The 18875-nt window shown below is 38.2% G+C and overlaps 1 long non-coding RNA gene across 2 annotated transcripts in view; it reads left to right on the top strand.

The window, feature by feature from the left end:
• Positions 1-18875, top strand: part of LOC309847113 — a 154855-nt gene that overhangs the window by 18054 nt on the left and 117926 nt on the right. For both annotated transcript variants that reach the window (XR_014302324.1, XR_014302325.1), the window contains exons 4-5: positions 7938-8093; positions 8557-8642. This is a non-coding gene — a long non-coding RNA (uncharacterized lncRNA). The remainder of the gene's footprint in view (positions 1-7937; positions 8094-8556; positions 8643-18875) is intronic.

The raw sequence follows: 18875 nt of genomic DNA, 5'->3' as shown, positions 1-18875 counted from the left end.
TTATTATTTTAAGATTACTTTTAATTTTATTATCTTTTGATTTAATTTAAATTAATTAACATATAATGTATTGTTGGTTTCAGAGGTACAGTGATTCAGAGGTACTGTGATTCATCAGTCTTCTATAGTAGCCAGTGCTCATTACGTCACGTGCCCTCCTTAATGTCCATCACCCAGGTACACCAGCAACCTTACCCCCACAGCAACCCTCAGTTTGTTTCCTGAGATTAGGAGTCTCATGGTTTGTCTCCCTCTCTGGTTTCGTCTTGTTTCATTTTTTCCCTCTCTTCCCTTATGATCCTCTGCCTTGTTTCTTAAATCCACATACCAGTGAGATCATATAATTGCCATTCTCTGATTGACTTATTTTGCTTCACATAATACCCTCTAGTTCCCATCTATATTGTTGCAAATGGCAAAATTTCATTTTCTTTGATGGCTGAGTAGTATTCTATTGTACCACATCTTCTTTATCCATTCATCTGTCTATGGACATCTAGGCTCTTTCTGTAGTTTGGCTGTTGTGGACATTGCTGCTATACTCATTGGGAGTGTAGGTGCCCTTTCAGTTCACTACATTTGTATTACTTGGGAAATTTAAATTTAGAAATATATTAAGTAATTCTGGTCCCTCAAAGCTCACTGAATTTGTCTCTAGAGCCTTTGTCATGGCTGTGGCATTAAGGGCACAGAGACATCTCAGCAAGTTACTTTTCCTTCCTCAAGTTTCCTTTCTTTAAAGGAGCCAAGGTAAGGGGTTACTTTGGTAAAATGGCTTCCCCCTACCCCCTCCTTTAGTGTCAGACCAGGGCATGTTAAAAGCAGAGAGGCATGCACCATTGGGCTATCATTATCATTCTGATGGAGGTGATTGTTGGCTTTTTTCCTTTTTATTTTTCATACTGGACAACCTATCTAATGATGTCTGACCTGGGGAGAGAGGTGGTCTTCTTTGGTTGGGCATCTAGGCTAAAGGACTTAGCAGGCCTTAACTTCATCTCGTTTTGAGTAAACATCCTGCTTCTCAGGGCATCAGATTCCCACTATTACGTTTTCTCATTTTGGTACTGGTGACCACCATTCTACTTTCTGTCTCTGTGAGTGACTATTTGTGGTACGTCATATAAGTGAAATCATAGTGTATTTGTCCTTTTGTCTCTGGCGTATTTTGCTTAGTTTAATGTCTTTAAGTTTCATCCATATTGTAACATGTTTCAGAATTTCAGTCCTTCTTAAAACTGAATAATAATCCATTGTATGTGAATATCACATTTTGTTTACCTAATCATTGGTGGACATTTAGATTGTTTTCCGCCTTTTGGCTGTTGTGAATAATGTTGCTAGCAGCATAGGTGTAACAAATGCAGATCACATTATTATGAGCACCAACATGGATTTAATGCTTATAGTGAGCAAGAAAGGTACCCTTCTTAGTCATTAAAATACCTGGAAGAATCAACATATCTCTGAATTTTATAACTTTAATTTAGAGACTTAACTACTCCTTGGGAAAATGTGGCCTGACAACCTTTTTTAGAGCAGGACTGTGACTAATACTTGGCATTCAGTAAATGTCTCTCTCTCTCTCTCTTTTTTTTTTCATTTCGAAGTGCTTCCAGTCTCCAACTTTCTCCTCTGACACCTCTGCAAAGTATGTCCTTATTGCCAAACAGCAGGACTGTTACAATCCATTCTTTTTTTTTTTTTTTAAAGATTTATTTATTTATTTGACAGAGAGAGATCACAAGTAGGCAGAGAGGCAGGCAGAGAGAGAGAGAGAGAGGAGGAAGCAGAGCAGAGAGCCTGATGCGGGACTCAATCCCAGGACCCTGAGATCATGACCTGAGCCGAAGGCAGGGGCTTAACCCACTGAGCCACCCAGGCGCCCTGTTACAATCCATTCTAACTGATTTGTTTACCCCCTACCCCCAACTTTTTCACTTAGTCTTAGAAAGCCCTGCTTTGGTCATTTTACTTTTCTCTCGACAGAACCTTTCAGTCGCCATCAAGTACAGGACAAAGCTCAAACTTGTTTGTCGGGCACTGAAAGCCTCTTGTCATCTGGCACCAGTTTGCCTTTCAAGTTCCGTCTTCCTTCACTTCCTTACACAAGCTCTGCTCATACTGTCTTTTCATTACCTGCTGGAGAAATTGTCATCATCTTGAGTTTCCTTACTGCAGTTTGCTCTATCATGGATCATCTTTTTTTTGTGATGCCTTTAAGTTGGAGCTCAAATCTTAGTGTTTCTGCTAAGTCTTTTTTAAACAACCACATTTGAAACTGACTGTTGGTTCTTTTGAGTATTTGAGCACTCAACTTAAGATTAATCATGTTAATGATATTTTTATAATAGCTAATGGTTTCTGAGTTCTCAGGCTTGGACTTAGTGTTTTGGTTGCACTATTTCATTGCATCTTTATTGCAGTCACATGAAATATATTCTATTACCCATTATACATACAATAAACTTGAGGCTTTGAGATGCTACCAACTTGTCCCAAATCACATAATTAGTAAGTGGCAAGTCTAGGACTTCATCCCACGTTTTCTGTTGCTGGAGCATCATTTTAAATGTGTATCTATTGCCTTAATTAGATTATAGGTCATTGGGTGAAGAGGGTATTTACTGTTCATGGTATCTCCCATAGGAAGTGTCCATGGGGTTGAAATCAGAAAAAGATTGCCCACTGACAGGAGCAGCCACTGAGCTAATTTTTCCTTTAAATTAGCTTAGTGTGGATGAGCTTAGCATGATTTTTCAACTGGTTACCTTATACCAGTGACCAGGAGAGCCTAATTAGGTACACTTCTTTGATCATCAGACATACCACACTGATTGTATTTATCTGCTACCTGCCACATCATCTTTTCTTGAATTCGTAGCATCTAGAACAATATATTGCACATAAGCTCAGTTAATGCTTATAACATGAATTAACTGTGTCTGTGGCCATTGTAAGAGTTGGTTTCTAACTGTGTTGCTGTTACAGAGTTGAGCAGTGCTTAAATCCAATGGAGTTGATGAGGGTATATCCTTAAGGAGACACAGTGGGAATGTAAATGAAAACTATAATATATTTCATTGTATTCCAACTTCCATTACATGGTACGATGGTATTTGTGTTACTTTTCATGAAGGGTGATTGAGTGTAGGCAGTTGACCTCTTTATTCAAAGAAGAGAGATCCTATGACTTAAAGGCATAGACATATTTGGTCCGGGGATAGCTTGGGAGCATGATAACCCTTTAAAATTAACCAGTTCTCTTTTATTTCTCAGTATGTGCTCACGAAGTTTTTATCAATAATTTCTCAAATACCTTGATACTTAAAAGACAATAGCATAGAAAGCAGATACTAATATTTTGGTCACGGGAAAAAGTATATTCTTTGCAAAACATAGTAGAAGATTCTTTCTAATTAAGTATTTTGAGTGTGCCATGTCTTAGAAAAATTGAAGCAGAAAGGCTCAAGAATATTAAACAATGGTTATGATTCCCCCAAAATTTCTCTAGAGATTTTTGCCTGAGAAGCCAACAAATCTTTTCATTTCTTTATATATAGAGATGCAGCAGCCTCTGGTGTGATGCTTTGCACATAGTAGGCCTGCAACAAATACTTTTTAATTTTGTCAGTGCAGTAGAATATAGTAGTCTAAAGCAACAGTTGCTAGTCATTTTCCCTTCATGACAGGCATGAAAGATACTGTTTCAGCTTCTAAATACATTTTTACATGCCTCCTCAACATTGTTTCATGTACAGCTGGTATACCAGCGGTAATTGTGCCTTCTGTCCCATTCTGGGGAGAATGTGCATGAGAACACATTATTGTAGAGGTAATAATACTAACAATAATAGTAATGATAATGATAATAACAATTATAAGGGTACAGTTGGAAGATTTCAGATATCAGTCTGATCACTATTTTGTTTATAACCTTGCAATAGCTTCTTGTTGCCCAATGTCAGTCTCTAAAATTTGTTTGGAACTGCAGGGCTGGGTATGGTGGTAGGGCCAGCAGCATGTGGGTTCTTAAACCCCTGCAGGAGGATGGGGATGTACTCTGGCAAAGGCCTTCAGGCCTCCCCACATTCATACATCACAAAACTATCTGAGAAAACTCAAGAGAAGCAGGAACAAGCAACTTGGTAGTAAAGCGGAGCTTAGCTTATTTCCTAATCAGCCAGGGGTGATGGGGTATATATAGATTCCTGGGTGCTCGGGGTTATGAACTACTCTAGGGAAATTTCAGAGGCAATTTGATATGAGCCAGCTTCCACCTTGGACCTTCCTAAGGGTTTGTTAAAAATGGAATGACAGAAATACTTTTGGCTTGCTATGAGGCCAGAGGGACTTAACAAGGATACACTTATTTGACTTTGATGGTTTTATTTTTGAGTACCACACTACTGCTTCCTAGTTCTTTGGCAATTTAATTCTGAGAAACCCCCAGTTTCTTTATGACAGAATTTTTATTTTCTTTGAATTTAAGACATTTTAGAACATTTTCCTTGGTCCCTTAAAAGGCAGTTTATGGTACTTCTTGAAGGACTTCCAAGGCAGTTTGGAGCAACTGAGTCACTGGTAGACAATCCTTTAATATCCTAAAGAGCAACTAGTAATTAATTAATTAATCATAAATATTTATTTATTTATTTATTTATTTATTTAGGTGCTCACATGATGGTATATTGGAAAGAGATACTAGGTTCAAATCCTGGTTCTACCATTTGCATGTTAGACATTGGGCAATGCAGTTTGTTCATTCATTCATTCAACAGATTACAGAGTTCTTACTTTGTGCTAGACACAGTATTAAAGCTCTGAGGAGAGAAGTCAGATTGAAGTGGTCTCTGAACTTTCAGAAGTTTTTAACCTACAAGGGGAGATTGGCAACTAAATCATCAATTTCAGTAGTATACATGAGACTGTGTACGGTGGTGATGCCCTGTGGAAGTAACACCACGGCAAGGGTGAATCACGAATGGGGGAGGGCATGAGGGAAGGCTTTTCAGGGAAAGTCATGGTTAAGCTGAGCCTCAAAGCCAAGTACAATTCAGTTGAATATAGGTATGGAAAGAACATTCTAGCAGCATGAGCAAAAGTTAATGGAAACATGAAGTAATATATTTATAGATCAATATTTGCTCTTCAGTATTACTGATATAAAAGTTTTATCTTGAGGAGACAAGGGAGATAAATCTAGACACATAGTTCCATTTCCTTTTCTTAAAATGAAGATAATGATATATATCTCTTAGATTTGTTGTAAGCACTCCATAGAACAGAGAGTACTTAGTACATAGTGGCTCAAAATTATTAGCTCCTTTTTCTCCCCACCATCTATCCTCTTCTGCCCTTTTTCAATTCAGATTTTCTGAAGTAGAAAACACCCTATCTTTGGTTAAGGTATCAGTTTGTAAATTATGGCTGTATTTAGCGAAGTACAGGAAGAATGAAAAGATTTAAAACTCTGTTCTTTTTCTGACCTGGATTGTGGCATGTTGAGTTGAATGGGGGCAGTCATCGGCAACAACATTACTTTATTTTGACAATACACAGTTTCCTGTGTCATCACAATTGGTATGTGAGGAGGGCACTGGTTCCCAGAGGGCACTGCATTCTTGTCTGCCTGTTTGATTTGCTGAGTGAAGTGCTGAGCATGGGTCATGTATACTGGAGTGCCTCAAAAAAATCTTGGAATGATGCTGTTGTGTATGTTCTCTTTTCTTTCACCAAGCTGAAGTCTCTGAATTTGGAAGTGTTTCAGAAAGCACAGTGTTTTTGCATTTTTTCCCCTGGATAATAGGTTTGTCACTTATGATCCAGTAAATATTAAGGATCACTACCTTTGGGGGATTTTGGTCTACATTTTGATATTTCTTTCAGGAGTTTTGCTTTGGGTTGAGTTCTAGTAAGAATTACCTAGTCTGGAGAGATTTTCTTCATCCTACTGTTTATTGCTAATAAATTGTTATTTATGCTCAAATGCAGTTTTCCCAAATATTTGTCATTTGCAGATAACATTCACAACTTATTTTTTTCCCATGATTTCTGTCATACCCAGGTATCTTCTGTTGTAGATTTACTTAATATTTTTCTTAAAAACTTACATAAAATTATCCTAACCCAAGTTATAATACTTAAGAATGCATGGGCTTCATGAGCTTGTTATATTTTTCTAATACATTTCCAGGCACATATTAAAAAAAAAAACCTTATTCTCCCACCTAATACAGAGATCATTATAACCTGTTCTTTTCATCTCTTCATTTATGAATGGTCTGTGGCTGCTTTTGACATATGAAGTAGTTGAAACAGAGACAGAGTGGCACACAGAGACTAATGTATTTATTATTTTGTTCTATAAGAAAAAATTTACCAGCCTCTGACCTAAAATTATCTCCATGCCATCAGTAGAACACATAAACAATTCTGTAAAACATTACTGTAGTGCACTTGTCAAGAGACAATATGTATTATATTTAATCACCTTTTCCAGAATCAGTCAATATTTTACTTTTTTATTCTGGAATTGAAATATTTAATTATAAATGCTTACTTTATGGGGCACCTGGGTGGGTCAGTTCGTTAAGTGTCTGCCTTTGGCTCAGGTCATGATCCCAGGGTTCTGGGATCAAGCCCTGCATCCCTCTCCTCCTGCCTCTCCCACAAGCTTCTGTTCTCTCTCTCTTAAAGAAATAAATAAAACCTTTAAAAAGAATACTTATATTCTGAGGACCTTGATAACAAGGTTTTTTGAGAGCAAAAGAAAAATGTAGGGGCGCCTGGGTGGCTCAGTGGGTTAAGCTGCTGCCTTCGGCTCAGGTCATGATCTCAGGGTCCTGGGATCGAGTCCCGCATCGGGCTCTCTGCTCAGCAGGGAGCCTGCTTCCTCCTCTCTCTCTCTGCCTGCCTCTCTGCCTACTTGTAATCTCTGTCAAATAAATAAATAAATCTTAAAAAAAAAAAGAAAAATGTAGACATTGAAGATAATTTACACATTATTAAATAACAGGAATATTTGCCTATAACAGTATTAAATGGGGCAAAAATGTATGAAGTAAGAAGTAAAAAATTCCCTGCAAGGGAACTCTAGTCTCACCTTCTAAAAACAACATTCCTTTTATTTCCTTCTAGTTATTTTCTGTGCATACTGAAGATTAAATACATTTTTTGATTCTTTAAATTACAGCTTTTTAAAAAAAAATAAAGATTTTATTTATTTATTTGACAGACAGAGATCACAAGTAGGCAGAGAGATAGGCAGAGTGGTGGGGGGTGAAGCAGGCTCCCTGCTGAGCAGAGAGCCCGATGCGGGGCTCGATCCCAGGACTCTGGGATTATGACCTGAGCCAAAGGCAGAGGTTTTAACCCACTGAGCCACCCAGGCGCTCCTAAATTACAGCTTTTTGCTAATAAAAAAAATCAATATACGTAACTTGCTTTTTATAACCTAGATGTATTTCTGTTGTATAGACATCTAAGTAATATGGCTAAAATTATAAATTGTGTAGTATTACTTTAAATTGTTTAATAAGAGCTTTACTGAAATACAATTTACATATTCTGAAATTCACCCATTTTGACAGCACCAGCAATTTTTAGTAAATTTACAGCATTGTGCAGCCATCACTCAGTCCAATTTAAGAACATTTTCATCATCCTGAGAGATTCCTCATGTCCATTTGCAATCAAGTCTGTTCCTACCCTCAGCCCCAGGCAACTACCAGTCTACTTTCTGATTCTATAGATATGTCTTTTTTGGACATTTCACATAAATGGAATCATGTATTTTATGATCTTTTGTGTCTGGCTTCTTTCATTTAACATTTCAAAGTGACTTTAAGGTAAAAGTTTCAAATAACCCCAGTTATCTTCATTCTTTTGCATAAGATGCTCTAGTTACAGTTAGTATTTTGTTCTCTTTCCTTTAGAAATTAGCCTTTGACACAAACAGTGACACAGGATCCTGGTAACTTTTTCAGTTCCTGAAATTCACAACTTCCCAAACCTGTTCCACTCCGCACACAAGGAACCACAGATACTGGTGCGACAGTCAGAGTGAATGAAGAGGCTGCTCACTGTTGGAGGTAACAGGTCCAGACAGCTCTATGCCTTACAGGGCCACTTTGAGGGGGGTGGTTGGGGGCGGGGTGTCCTGGCATAGCTATAGGAAATGTACATCTTCCCAGTGTACTGTGCCATGCAAGCCAGGAAATTCTATTGCAAGTCTTCTGGCTTTCATGTCACAGCACCTTGTAGGTGCTCTTGTGAATGTGCTGTAGAGACCCAGATCCAAGATCCCTTTTCTTATGTAATCCTATGTAATAATGATGGCTAAAAGCCCATTCAGAGACAGTCAAAGTATTTGAGAAACGGAGTTATTTTTCCCCATATAAGTGAATATAGATTTTCCTCTTCCTCTTTAACAGCTGAGTAGAATAATTCCAATGCTTTGATACCATAATCTATTTAATTCTTTAGTTTTTTTTTTATTTACCGCAAGCTGGAAAATTTCATATTTCATTTGCATGTTTTTGCCTTCTTGTGCAGGTGTCAGTAGGATAAACACCTACAGGGGGACTTGATGGATCACAGGCTGTGCACATTTCAGATGTTGATATCTGTTATTTGGAATGGTAGGTTAACTAGTGGCCTCCTGACGACAGTTGATTGTGGATCTGTGGTACATAGGCTGTGGCTACAAGAATCAACAGTTTTTAATGGGAGTGTGTGTGGGTGAACATGAGTATCTTTCAGAGTGTCTTGGGAATGGGAGTGAGCTTGAGTAATTTGGCCAGTCTTTCCAAGTGATTCTAATATAGATTCCACTGGATTAAAATTTGTTTCTCTGTTTCGTACCCAAAAGTATGAATGCTGCTCTAAGAATTGTATTTGGTATTGAGCTCGTCAAGGCTGTCCAACAAAGCTTTATGGTTTGAGGGTTTGTTCTGCTCAGTAACTCAAAGAAAAGTAGCCAATAGCACAGAAGAAAGTGACCCTATAAACTGATGCTAAAATCATCTCCCATCTATGTTGAGAAAATTCTTTATAATCTTTCCTAAAGAAAGAGTTAGCCTTGATTCCTATTAAACGCTCAGTCCAGATTACCCTTTGGTGATGGGTGTTTTTCTCTCCCTGTATACACGCACTGCTCATTTTAACCTATGGAAATGAGAGAGGGAGTGGGAAATCCACACATGCACCACCACTTTTGAGTTGTTGCACGCATTAAATAACAACCAGCAGCTCACAGATCCCTGGAAATCTACTTTCACACTTATTATAAAGTAATCCCAGGGTATAGTTTCAAGTTACAGGACAGTGATACTCAATAAGTTTTAAGGAGGAAAAAAATGAAAAAGGATGTTTCTAAGTGAATGTAGAGACTTGCAAAGTTAAATATTAATGAATTAAACTCTTTGAATCACTGTGGACTGTAGAATAAAGAAGCAATGTTGGTCAACTTCAAAATTCTGGTATTTTCATCTCTGTTGGAATTTTTTGGCAGTGATTTCCCCCTTAAAGGTTTATAGTGATTATAATATACCATTCTACTGATCAAAGAAACTTATTTGGTGTCAGAAAGCCGCTTGGGAGCCAGAGTGTTTACTGGGTAATTTCTTAATGAGTTCTGGCACATGATTCTCATCTCTTTAAGAGGGAGGAATGTAAGTCGGAATGTGCAAAGTCAAACTATGAGCATTTTGGCAGATGTGGAGATGCAGCACAGCTGGAGAAAAAGTCCCTTCTTTGAAATCTCGTATCTCAAATGCTACATCAATTTTTAAGCATGTTCTACTGCCAGTTCAGATTTTAATATGAACAGGAATTAGGGAATGTTTATTGGTATAGTTAGAAAACATATCAGAATCTGTTCACTGGTTGCCCTTTTTGTCTCCACAAATAATCTGTGAGGACCACAGGTGAGGCACAATGAGGGAGGATAAGAAGGTTCTCTCTTGTTGCTCTCTTGGCAAGAAATGTGGCAAGCAGGACATTTGAGGTGGTAATTTATCCTATGACATTTATCCTTTGCCTGTGGATCAGCGGTCCTCTGGTTCATCGGGAAACACAAAGCACTGATAAGCATTCTTTTAAAAATGATTGTTTTTCACTATAAAGTAATACATGTTTATTATATAATACATAGGACATAAAGGAAAAAATTGGTGAAGCTGTTGCTTCATGCAGCTCTCAGCTTTCTATCTGTGATGTATTATTGTCTTTCTGGTCCAATACAACTTGAATAAAGATCTCGGTTCCCCCAGACCACAGACTTTCGTTCTTCACTAGCAGCCAACAAGCATATATCAAGTTGCACACACTGATTCAGGAACTGGACCAGTGCTGAAAATACAAAGGGAACAGAGATTTGGTTCTTGATACACAGACCCTAATGGGTAGTGTACATGATAAACGATTAAACCAGTGATTAAATCAGAGAAATCACAATATGTCCACAGGCTGAACGAGTCCATATAAATAAGAGAAAAAGTATAGGTGTTGTGGGTCACTAACTGCTTGATCTGATTTGTGCCCTGGGCCTTGGTTTCTTTACCTGTGAAATGAGGGCTTGGATGAGATGAGATGCAGAGTAACCACCTTGTTCTGTCTGCCTGGGACTTTCCCAGGAGCCCCTTAGTCCCAATTTTAAAACTGAAAGTCCCTTTTCCTAGGAGTCCTCACAGTGCTGGGCAGACTGAGAATTGGTCAGCCTGTTTGTAGGGCTTCTTTTAATCTTCATCTCCTATGATGTGTTAAAAAACAAAATTCAAATGAACACATTTTAAAGATCTTACGGTCTTTATTCAGTAATTTTGAATTAGGTAGCATCCAGTCTAGTAGATAAAGAGGAGCTCTGAGGAGCTATACAAAGTGAAAGACTTTTATAGGCAAAAAGGGTGGGAACAAAGATTACTATTGGTTATTGTAAGATTACTTTCCTTTAGCAGAATGTAGGGGTCTATCAGATCCCTAAACTAGTGCTGATCAGGCAATTCATGATTATCTGATTTAAGATACCATTTCTGGTAGCTGAAACTAATTAAGTCTCAGTTTGGTGACATGGGGCTTACCATAAAAGACTCCATTTTGGATGTGTTTTCACGTTTTTATCAGATTGTATATTGAGAAACCATATTTCATGAGGTTTATATGACCACATGATAAGCCACTTAGATTGAAATACTGGATGCACATTTGCAAAAATACTGGATGTAAATTAGCACCTGGGTGGCACAGTTGGCTAAGCATCTGACTCTTGGTTTTGGGTTAGTTTATAGTCTCATGGTTGTGAAATCAAGCCCTGTGTCTGGCTCAGTGCTCAGAGTCTGTTTGAGACTCTTTCTCCCTCTCCCTCTGCCCCTACCCCTGCACTTTCTCTCTCTGTCTCTCAAATAAATGTTGTTTTTTAAAAAATTTTATTTATTTATTTGACAGAGAGAGACAACAGGAAGAGAGGGAACATAAGTGGGGGAGTGGGAGAGGGAGAAGCAGGCTTCTTGCCAAGCAGTGAGCCTGACATGGGACTCGATTCCAGGACCCTGGGATCATGACCTGAGCCAAAAGCAGATGCTTAATGGCTGAGCCACCCAGGCATCCCTCAAGTAAATAAATCTTTAAAAAAAAAATCCAAAAGGGTAAGTTATTTAAATACATTTTAGGTAAAACAGGCTCTGTAAACTAGTTGGTGACAGAAACATTAATATTATATTTATGGGAAAGATAAGTTTTACTCTTCTAAGAAACAATCTTACAAATATCTGCAAACACTCTGTAGAGTCAGAGAGTTTTGTGCAAACAGCTGCCTTGGGTGTGATTTTCAGTTGGGTCCTCTAGGAATCTGGTGTAGTAGAAAGAGTACTGGCTTAGCAATCAGGCAGTTTTTGCTCTTTTGTTTCCTAGTCATAAGAGCTGGAGAAAATAACAGAATCTTCATTTATAAAATATGAATAATAGCTATCTGGCAGGGTTGTTAGGAGAGAATCACAGAGGATATTGGTATGTAGTAAGTGATCAACAGATGTTTGTTTTGTTTCCCTAAGCAATTTGTTTTCCATTGCTTTCATTTTTTTTTTTTTTTAAATTAAAGTAGGCCCCACATAGCCCCTACTATGTGGGGCTTGAACTCACAACCCGAGACCAAGAGTCACATACTCCACTGAATAAACCACTCAGGCACTCCGATATTGTTTTTAAATTAAAAAGAATTGGATCTGATTGGGACACAAGTGAGAAAGACACTCTTTACAGGTGCTTATCTGAAAAATATTGAACATAAATATTGATGTGTGTTTATGTATAAATGTATAGATATTTATATATGAATATATATTTCCAGTTAATGTGGCCCAAGAGAGCCAAAACCTGTTCTAAATGTTACTCCTCACAGTTAGGATCCAACCTAGGTCATAGAGTCTTCCAAACCCCCCCCTTTTTTTTAAGGTTTTGTTTATTTGACAGAGATCACAAGTAGGCAGAAAGGCAGGCAGAGAGAGGGCGGGGAGGCAGGCTCCCTGCTGTGCAGAGAACCCGATGTGGGGCTCGATCCCAGGACCCTGAGATCATGACCTGAACTGAAGGCAGAGGCTTTAATCCACTGAGCCACCCAGGTGCCCCAGTTCCAAACCCTGTTTAATGTTGAAAGTAACTGTTATATTTTGGTAAAAACTGATTTAACTTGTTTAATATCCACTAAGGCTAATGATTTATTTGTATTTTAATGGCAATAAAAAAGCTACAGTTTTGCAGGCAAAATGCCTGATGCATAGATTACTCTTAACAAGGATAATTTAAATATGAAAGAAATATTGAAACTAAAAAAGTTTAAATGTACGCCAAAAATGATAGCTAATAAGTGTTAACAGCTTTTAACTTATTCTAGTGTGCATATATTACAAACACTACTGTGGAGAGTAATGGCCTAAAGTAAACATAAGATACACATAAAGGAAAAAAAATCATCTGAAGCCATAATGCATCTAAAAAATTGTGAAAATGCAGGATTTTGTTGTACACATTCACTGGTGATTTTAAGGGCAAGAGTGCTGAACTCCTTGATATCTATAACTAGTCACTGACAAGCCAGAGTTATTAGCCTGTGTTCTAGATAGCAAATGATATAATTCCTTCCCCAGCTCTACATTTTGACATTTCTTAGCTAGGAGACAAGTGTCAGTTTGTATTGCAAAGCTCAAGCTGTTTTAGCATCTCCATGTTCATTTGTTGGTATAGACAGAAATGTTGGCCCCTAAAAACACAGCATTAAATATTGAATTACCTAGTTTAGTGCTCATTACTTCAATGCTGTTGTACCCCCATTGTGTGCATGGGAGTTGTGGTAGGTACTGGGAAGAGTGATTATGAAGATAAACTGGACAAACAAATGGCAGGCATCTTTCTTGCCTTCTCAGAGTTTTTAGCCTTGCTGGGGAGGTACAATTTCACAAACTCAAATAAGCAATTTAGTTAGGATTATTTAAATACGAGTTTTTGAAACAGTTTCCCCCAAAATAAAAAGAAAATGGGATCAGTACCAAAGGGACAAGTTCCAAAGGGATGTTCTAAAACTTTAGAAGTTTTCTTTGGAGTAGCAAAAACTTTCCAGGAAGTGAAGCAGTTTATAAATAGTTTCAGATCTTTGTGGAAGTATACCAAAACTGGCAGAAAATGAATCTTTGGAGCATTTGACAAGACTCACCTAATTGAGATCTTAAAAAAAATAAAATCAAGTGGAGTTGCCCATGGATTATGTACCTCTTATCAGAGACCTTCATGCAGAACTACAGGTTAGGTAGTGGACGATAGGATTGCAACCACAAGAGAGTGAGATATAGGTAGTGAAATTCTGAAGTGCTCTCTTAGGCTGAATCAACCGAAAGACCACCCCTGTTTTTGATAACAGATGAAGAAAGGCTATGGAAGAAAGTTTCCGGTAAGCAAGAGCGTTTCGTCACAAACACTAAAGATGACATTTGTAATCAGTGGGGATGGGCTTTATTTTGCAGTGTTATAGCTGTTTTTGAATCAAATGGATTGTGGGGATCTTTGACGTGGTAGGCATCAGTGGAAAAGGTTTTGGAATTTTAGAGACTGTACCTTTAATGTAGTTCATGACATGGTTTGAGGGGTTTCAGGGAAGGCTTCTTATCTCTTATTAACTCTCACACTTAGGAGTAAAAGTCCTATTGGCAGTTTCTGTGCAGTGAGCATCATTCTTTCCCTTTGCCTCTTTTTGAAGGTGGAAGAGTAGCAGCACTGTTTCTCCTTCAACACCTTAGATCAATACTTATTAGGTCAATTTCCTGTTTGATGAGAGAGATGGGAAAACTTGAGAACACTAGGGAGTATGGAAGGGAGTTGGGGGGTGGGGCAGAGGCTGCAGAGATGGAGTCAGCATCCTGGAATACTATGGTGTGGCTTACCATTTTTTTTCTGGGCTCTGCTGAAGGAAATTTGGGATTTGTGTACAAGGTCGTGAGAGCTAAGACATTTTTATTTTGTGTAGGAAATATTTTGTGTCCCAACTCACTGGGATATTGTTAGGATGGAAGTAATAATGAAATAATAAGCGTTATTAAGCATTGCTGAAGAATATGATTTTAACATTGTGATATTGATAAGTTATCAGTATCAACCACTGCATAAATCTAGGGCACAGAAAATTTAACTGCAGGGGGAAGAAAATGAATCCATGGTACTGCCGTTAGCAAGGTCACAGAGCAGAATCGTTTCCAGCCCTGAGAACTCGTGATTTCCTTCCTGTTTCTTTTCATCTTTATCCATTCTGGGTTCCACTGTTTTCTTTCATGTTCCTTCCCTTACCCTTGCATTTCTCAGGAAGGGTATTTTCTATTCGAGACCTGAGGATATTGCCACTGTTTTGGTTATTGCTTTTGCACTTGTGTAGCAGCTTTTAAATTCCCATCTTTTTGAGCAGCTGCAGCCAGACAAACATATGAGTCAGTGGGAGGGGTTTAGAGGAACTGGCTCAGTTCTCCAGGGAGCAGTAACCTTTTGGCAGTCCAACAAACAGAACATTTAAAGTCCAATGACTGCAAAAGCTCTCTCTGTACATGTGATAGCAACTGCAGTTTTCCCAAGGTCTACTAAGAGTTTTTTCAGAGGGAATCAGGTTTCTGCCTATAGAGAGACACATTCCTGAAGGCTTAACTCTGACCTCCTAGCTAAAGTGGATACAAAATAAAATCTAGAGACAGCTGGGAAGTGATAAAGTAGGAGGGGGGGAGGAAGAAGCTTGGGGATATGAAAGTGATGAAAAGCTCTTATTAAATGTTCTCTTTGGGTCTTGTTGCCTGTATACCCTGAACTCCAAATAGAGAAGCCAACCTGATCTTTCTCTCTCTCTCTCTCTTTTCTCCCCCAGTAGTTTACAGTACCAGGATCTTTCTCTTCACACCAGGACCAAACTGGTGGTCGTTGGGCTCCTTCCAGAAGGGTGGGCATTTTCAAATCAACATTTTCTCCCTCTTCATTTCCAGCAGTGGCAGCAGTCCACAGACTAAGGTGTGACTGTGACTGAAGCTTCCATTCAGGTGCCTCACTGCTGTTTGCCTTTTCAAAATTATGCCAATTTGATCAACCTAATATTAAGAACACAAAGATAGGAGTGGGTTGTTGACTCCCACGAGAAATCAATAAATGATTTCTTATTTCTTCATTTGCTTACATGCTCTTCTGTTTATCTTTGGCTTTCATCTTCATTGCTTATCACAAAATGAAAAGATTAAGAGTCTGGTGTGGAGGGATGAGTCATGGAAGAATTTTTTGTGGCAAGTAGGAACAGTTGGTTCTTTTGATAAATGGAAATTCAGACAATACTTTCCTTGATACACATTTTGCTAAGATAAAGTTCCACAATAAAGCCTGTTTACGCTGAAAAAGGCAACAAAATAGTATCTTAGTTAACATAGAAGAAAGTGGTAATTAGAGGCCGCTTGGAAAGCCAAAGCCACAATTCCAATAAGGCTGGAAAGTTTTATTTGATAACCCACGGTACCAACTGGGGTTCTTGGTTTCAAGTAACAGAGAACCTCTGTCCAACACAGGCAAAGAAATAATTGTTGGAAGGATATTGGGTTTCTCACAATTGGCCAGAGGTCCGGAGATCTGATTCATGAAGAGACTAGGGACCAAGGGAAGCTAAGCAGCTGAGGACACAGCTGGGATCACTCCACTGGCACAGCAGGCTTAGAACTGGTCTTTATTCCTGTTGCCATTTAGCTTTGATGCCCCTGGGTACTCACCACCATACCACTGGCCATTGCCCTCAGCCAGGGGGCCAGGAATATTTTCTGGCTTTTCAACTTGACCCCTCTCTCTCCAGAATCAAAAGGCCAGTCAGGAGAACCTAACTGGCTAAGCTCACGTCATCTGTGTTTGTCCATAGAGCTAAGGATAGTGCCTAATGTATGTGTGGGGGAGGAGTGTATGTGTCAGGAGATTGGGAGGTGGGCATTTTCCACTCTGTCTAAATCTATCCATTGTCCCACAGTGGCAAGAAAGCTTCTTGCTCCCTGCCCTTTACTTACCTTGTTGGAGGTGAAGACATCCACCCTTTTTTTTTTTTTTACCTTTACAAGACTTAGTATGTCTGTCTTACTGCATTATTCTATTTATAAGTGTTTTTTCTCTGGCTGGTCTGTGAATGTACTGAGATGAGGATTGAGTTGTGTTTTTAGCCTTATCACCTACAGTGTCTAACAAATATTAGCTGCTTAAAATATATGAAGTGAATAAATTATGTTTAGTGATGATATTATAAGAAAGGCTAAAATAATGATAATATAAAATAACAGCAAACAAGTATTGGTGGAACCCTTGTTATATACTGGTCATTTTCTCATTTCATCCTTATAATAATCTGTTCGTTTCCTCATTTTATGCCTGAGAAACTAAGGCTCAAGATAACTAACTTGTCCTAGTTTGTGTAACTGAAACTGACAGAGCAGGGATTTCAGCCTGACTCCACAGCTTATCCTTGGACTGTACTGCCCCCTGGAGGTAGGTCAGAGAAGAGGAAAATGGAGCCAATCTCAGAGGAGACAGATCTCTAGTGTGCTGCTTCTCTATTCTTAGATGTTCGCTTATAGTGGATGGTATTTATTTGATGAGAGACAAGCAAAGCAAGAGGTTTTTGTTTATTGATATAAATGATATCATCTTGAGACTTTGATATTATCCTAAAGGAACTGGTATTTTGTAATAATTTACCTTGCAGGGTTGTTGTGAGGATGAAATATATTGTAGATGAAAGGTTGTCATAGTGCTGCCTTGTGGTTGCTATTATTAATATTGTTACTGTTATTTTGATTTCTAGTCTAATTCACTGGGGCAGATGACATGCATATGATTAACCACAAGCTGGTAGAAAGACTGAGGTTAAATAATCCTTGGCAATCTTATTTGGGAATGATGGAGCTGGGTTAGAATTTAATAAGCCCTAAACCAGAAAACTTTGTCACCAAGATGAGATAGGGAGAGAGAATACAGGAGTCCATGTTAACAGCAAGGCAGTATGTGTGGCGGTCCTGGGTGCAGCCTGGATGTAAGGCCCAGTGTCAGTGGTGGGAAAGAATTGCCTCAGAAGTGAGAGAAACCGTCTCTCTGGGCTTCAGTTTCTTCGTGTATTGGAAAAGTAGACGTGCTCCTTCTTCAGTTTGTTGTGTACATTACATGGAATAAGATAAGGAAAGTCCTTTAACAAATGTGAAAAGTGTGCATATATATGTTGGGTGTTTATTTATAAATTAAAGTATAATTAACATACATTGTTAGTTTCAGGTTAACAGTATAATAATGATTCAACAATTCTATACATTACTTAGTGCTCATCAAGATACTGGTGTTCTTAATCTCCTTCACCTATTTCGCCCATCCCTTACCTACCTCCCCTCTGGCAATCACCAGTTTTTTCTCTGTATTTAAGAGTCTTTTTTTTTTGGTCTCCTTTTTTTTTCTTTGTTTTCTTTCTTAAATTCCACGTGAGTGAAATCATGTGGTGTTTGTCTTCCTCTGACTTATTTTACTTAGCATTATACCCTCTAGGTCCATCCATGTTATTGCAAATGGCAAGATTTCATTCTTTTCTATGACTGAATAATATTCCATTGTAGAATATATATACCACATTTTCTTTATTCATTATCTTTTGGTGGACACTTAGACAGCTCCCATAATTTATCTATTGTAAATAATGCTGTAATAAACATAGGGGTGCATATATCTTTTCAAATTAGTGTTTTCATATTCTTTGAGTAAATACCCAGTTGTGGAATTACTGGATCATATGGTATTTCTGTTTTTAATTTTAGGAGGAACTTGCATACTGTTTTCCCTAGTGGCTGCACCATTTTGCATTTCCATCAACAGTGCGTAAGGGTTTCTTTTTCTCGCATTCTTGCCAACACTTTTTATTTCTTGTGTTTTGACTTTAGCCATTTTGACAGGTGTGAAGCGATAGCTCATTTTGGTTTTAATTTGAATTTCCTTGATAATTACTGATGTTGATCATCTTTCCACATGTCTGTTAACAGTCTGTATATCTTCTTTGGAAAAATGGCTATTCAGGATCTCTGCCCACTTTTTGATCAGATTGTTTGTGGTTTGTTTGTTTGTTTTTTTTTTATTTGTTTTTTTTTTTTTTTGGTGTTGAGTTAATAATTTTAGATATTAAACCCTTATGGGATAGATCATTTGCAAATATATTCTTCCATTGAATAGGTGGCATTTTTGTCTTGCTGAATGGTTTCCTGCACTGTGCAAAAGCTTTTTATTTTGGTGTAGTCCCAGTAGTTTAATTTTACTTTTGTTTCCTTTGCCTGAGGAGACTTACCTGGAAAAATTTTTCT

The sequence above is a fragment of the Mustela nivalis genome, assembly GCF_964662115.1.
Source record: "Mustela nivalis genome assembly, chromosome: 1".
NCBI lineage: Eukaryota > Metazoa > Chordata > Mammalia > Carnivora > Mustelidae > Mustela > Mustela nivalis.
This window is presented reverse-complemented; position numbering and strand designations above follow the sequence as displayed.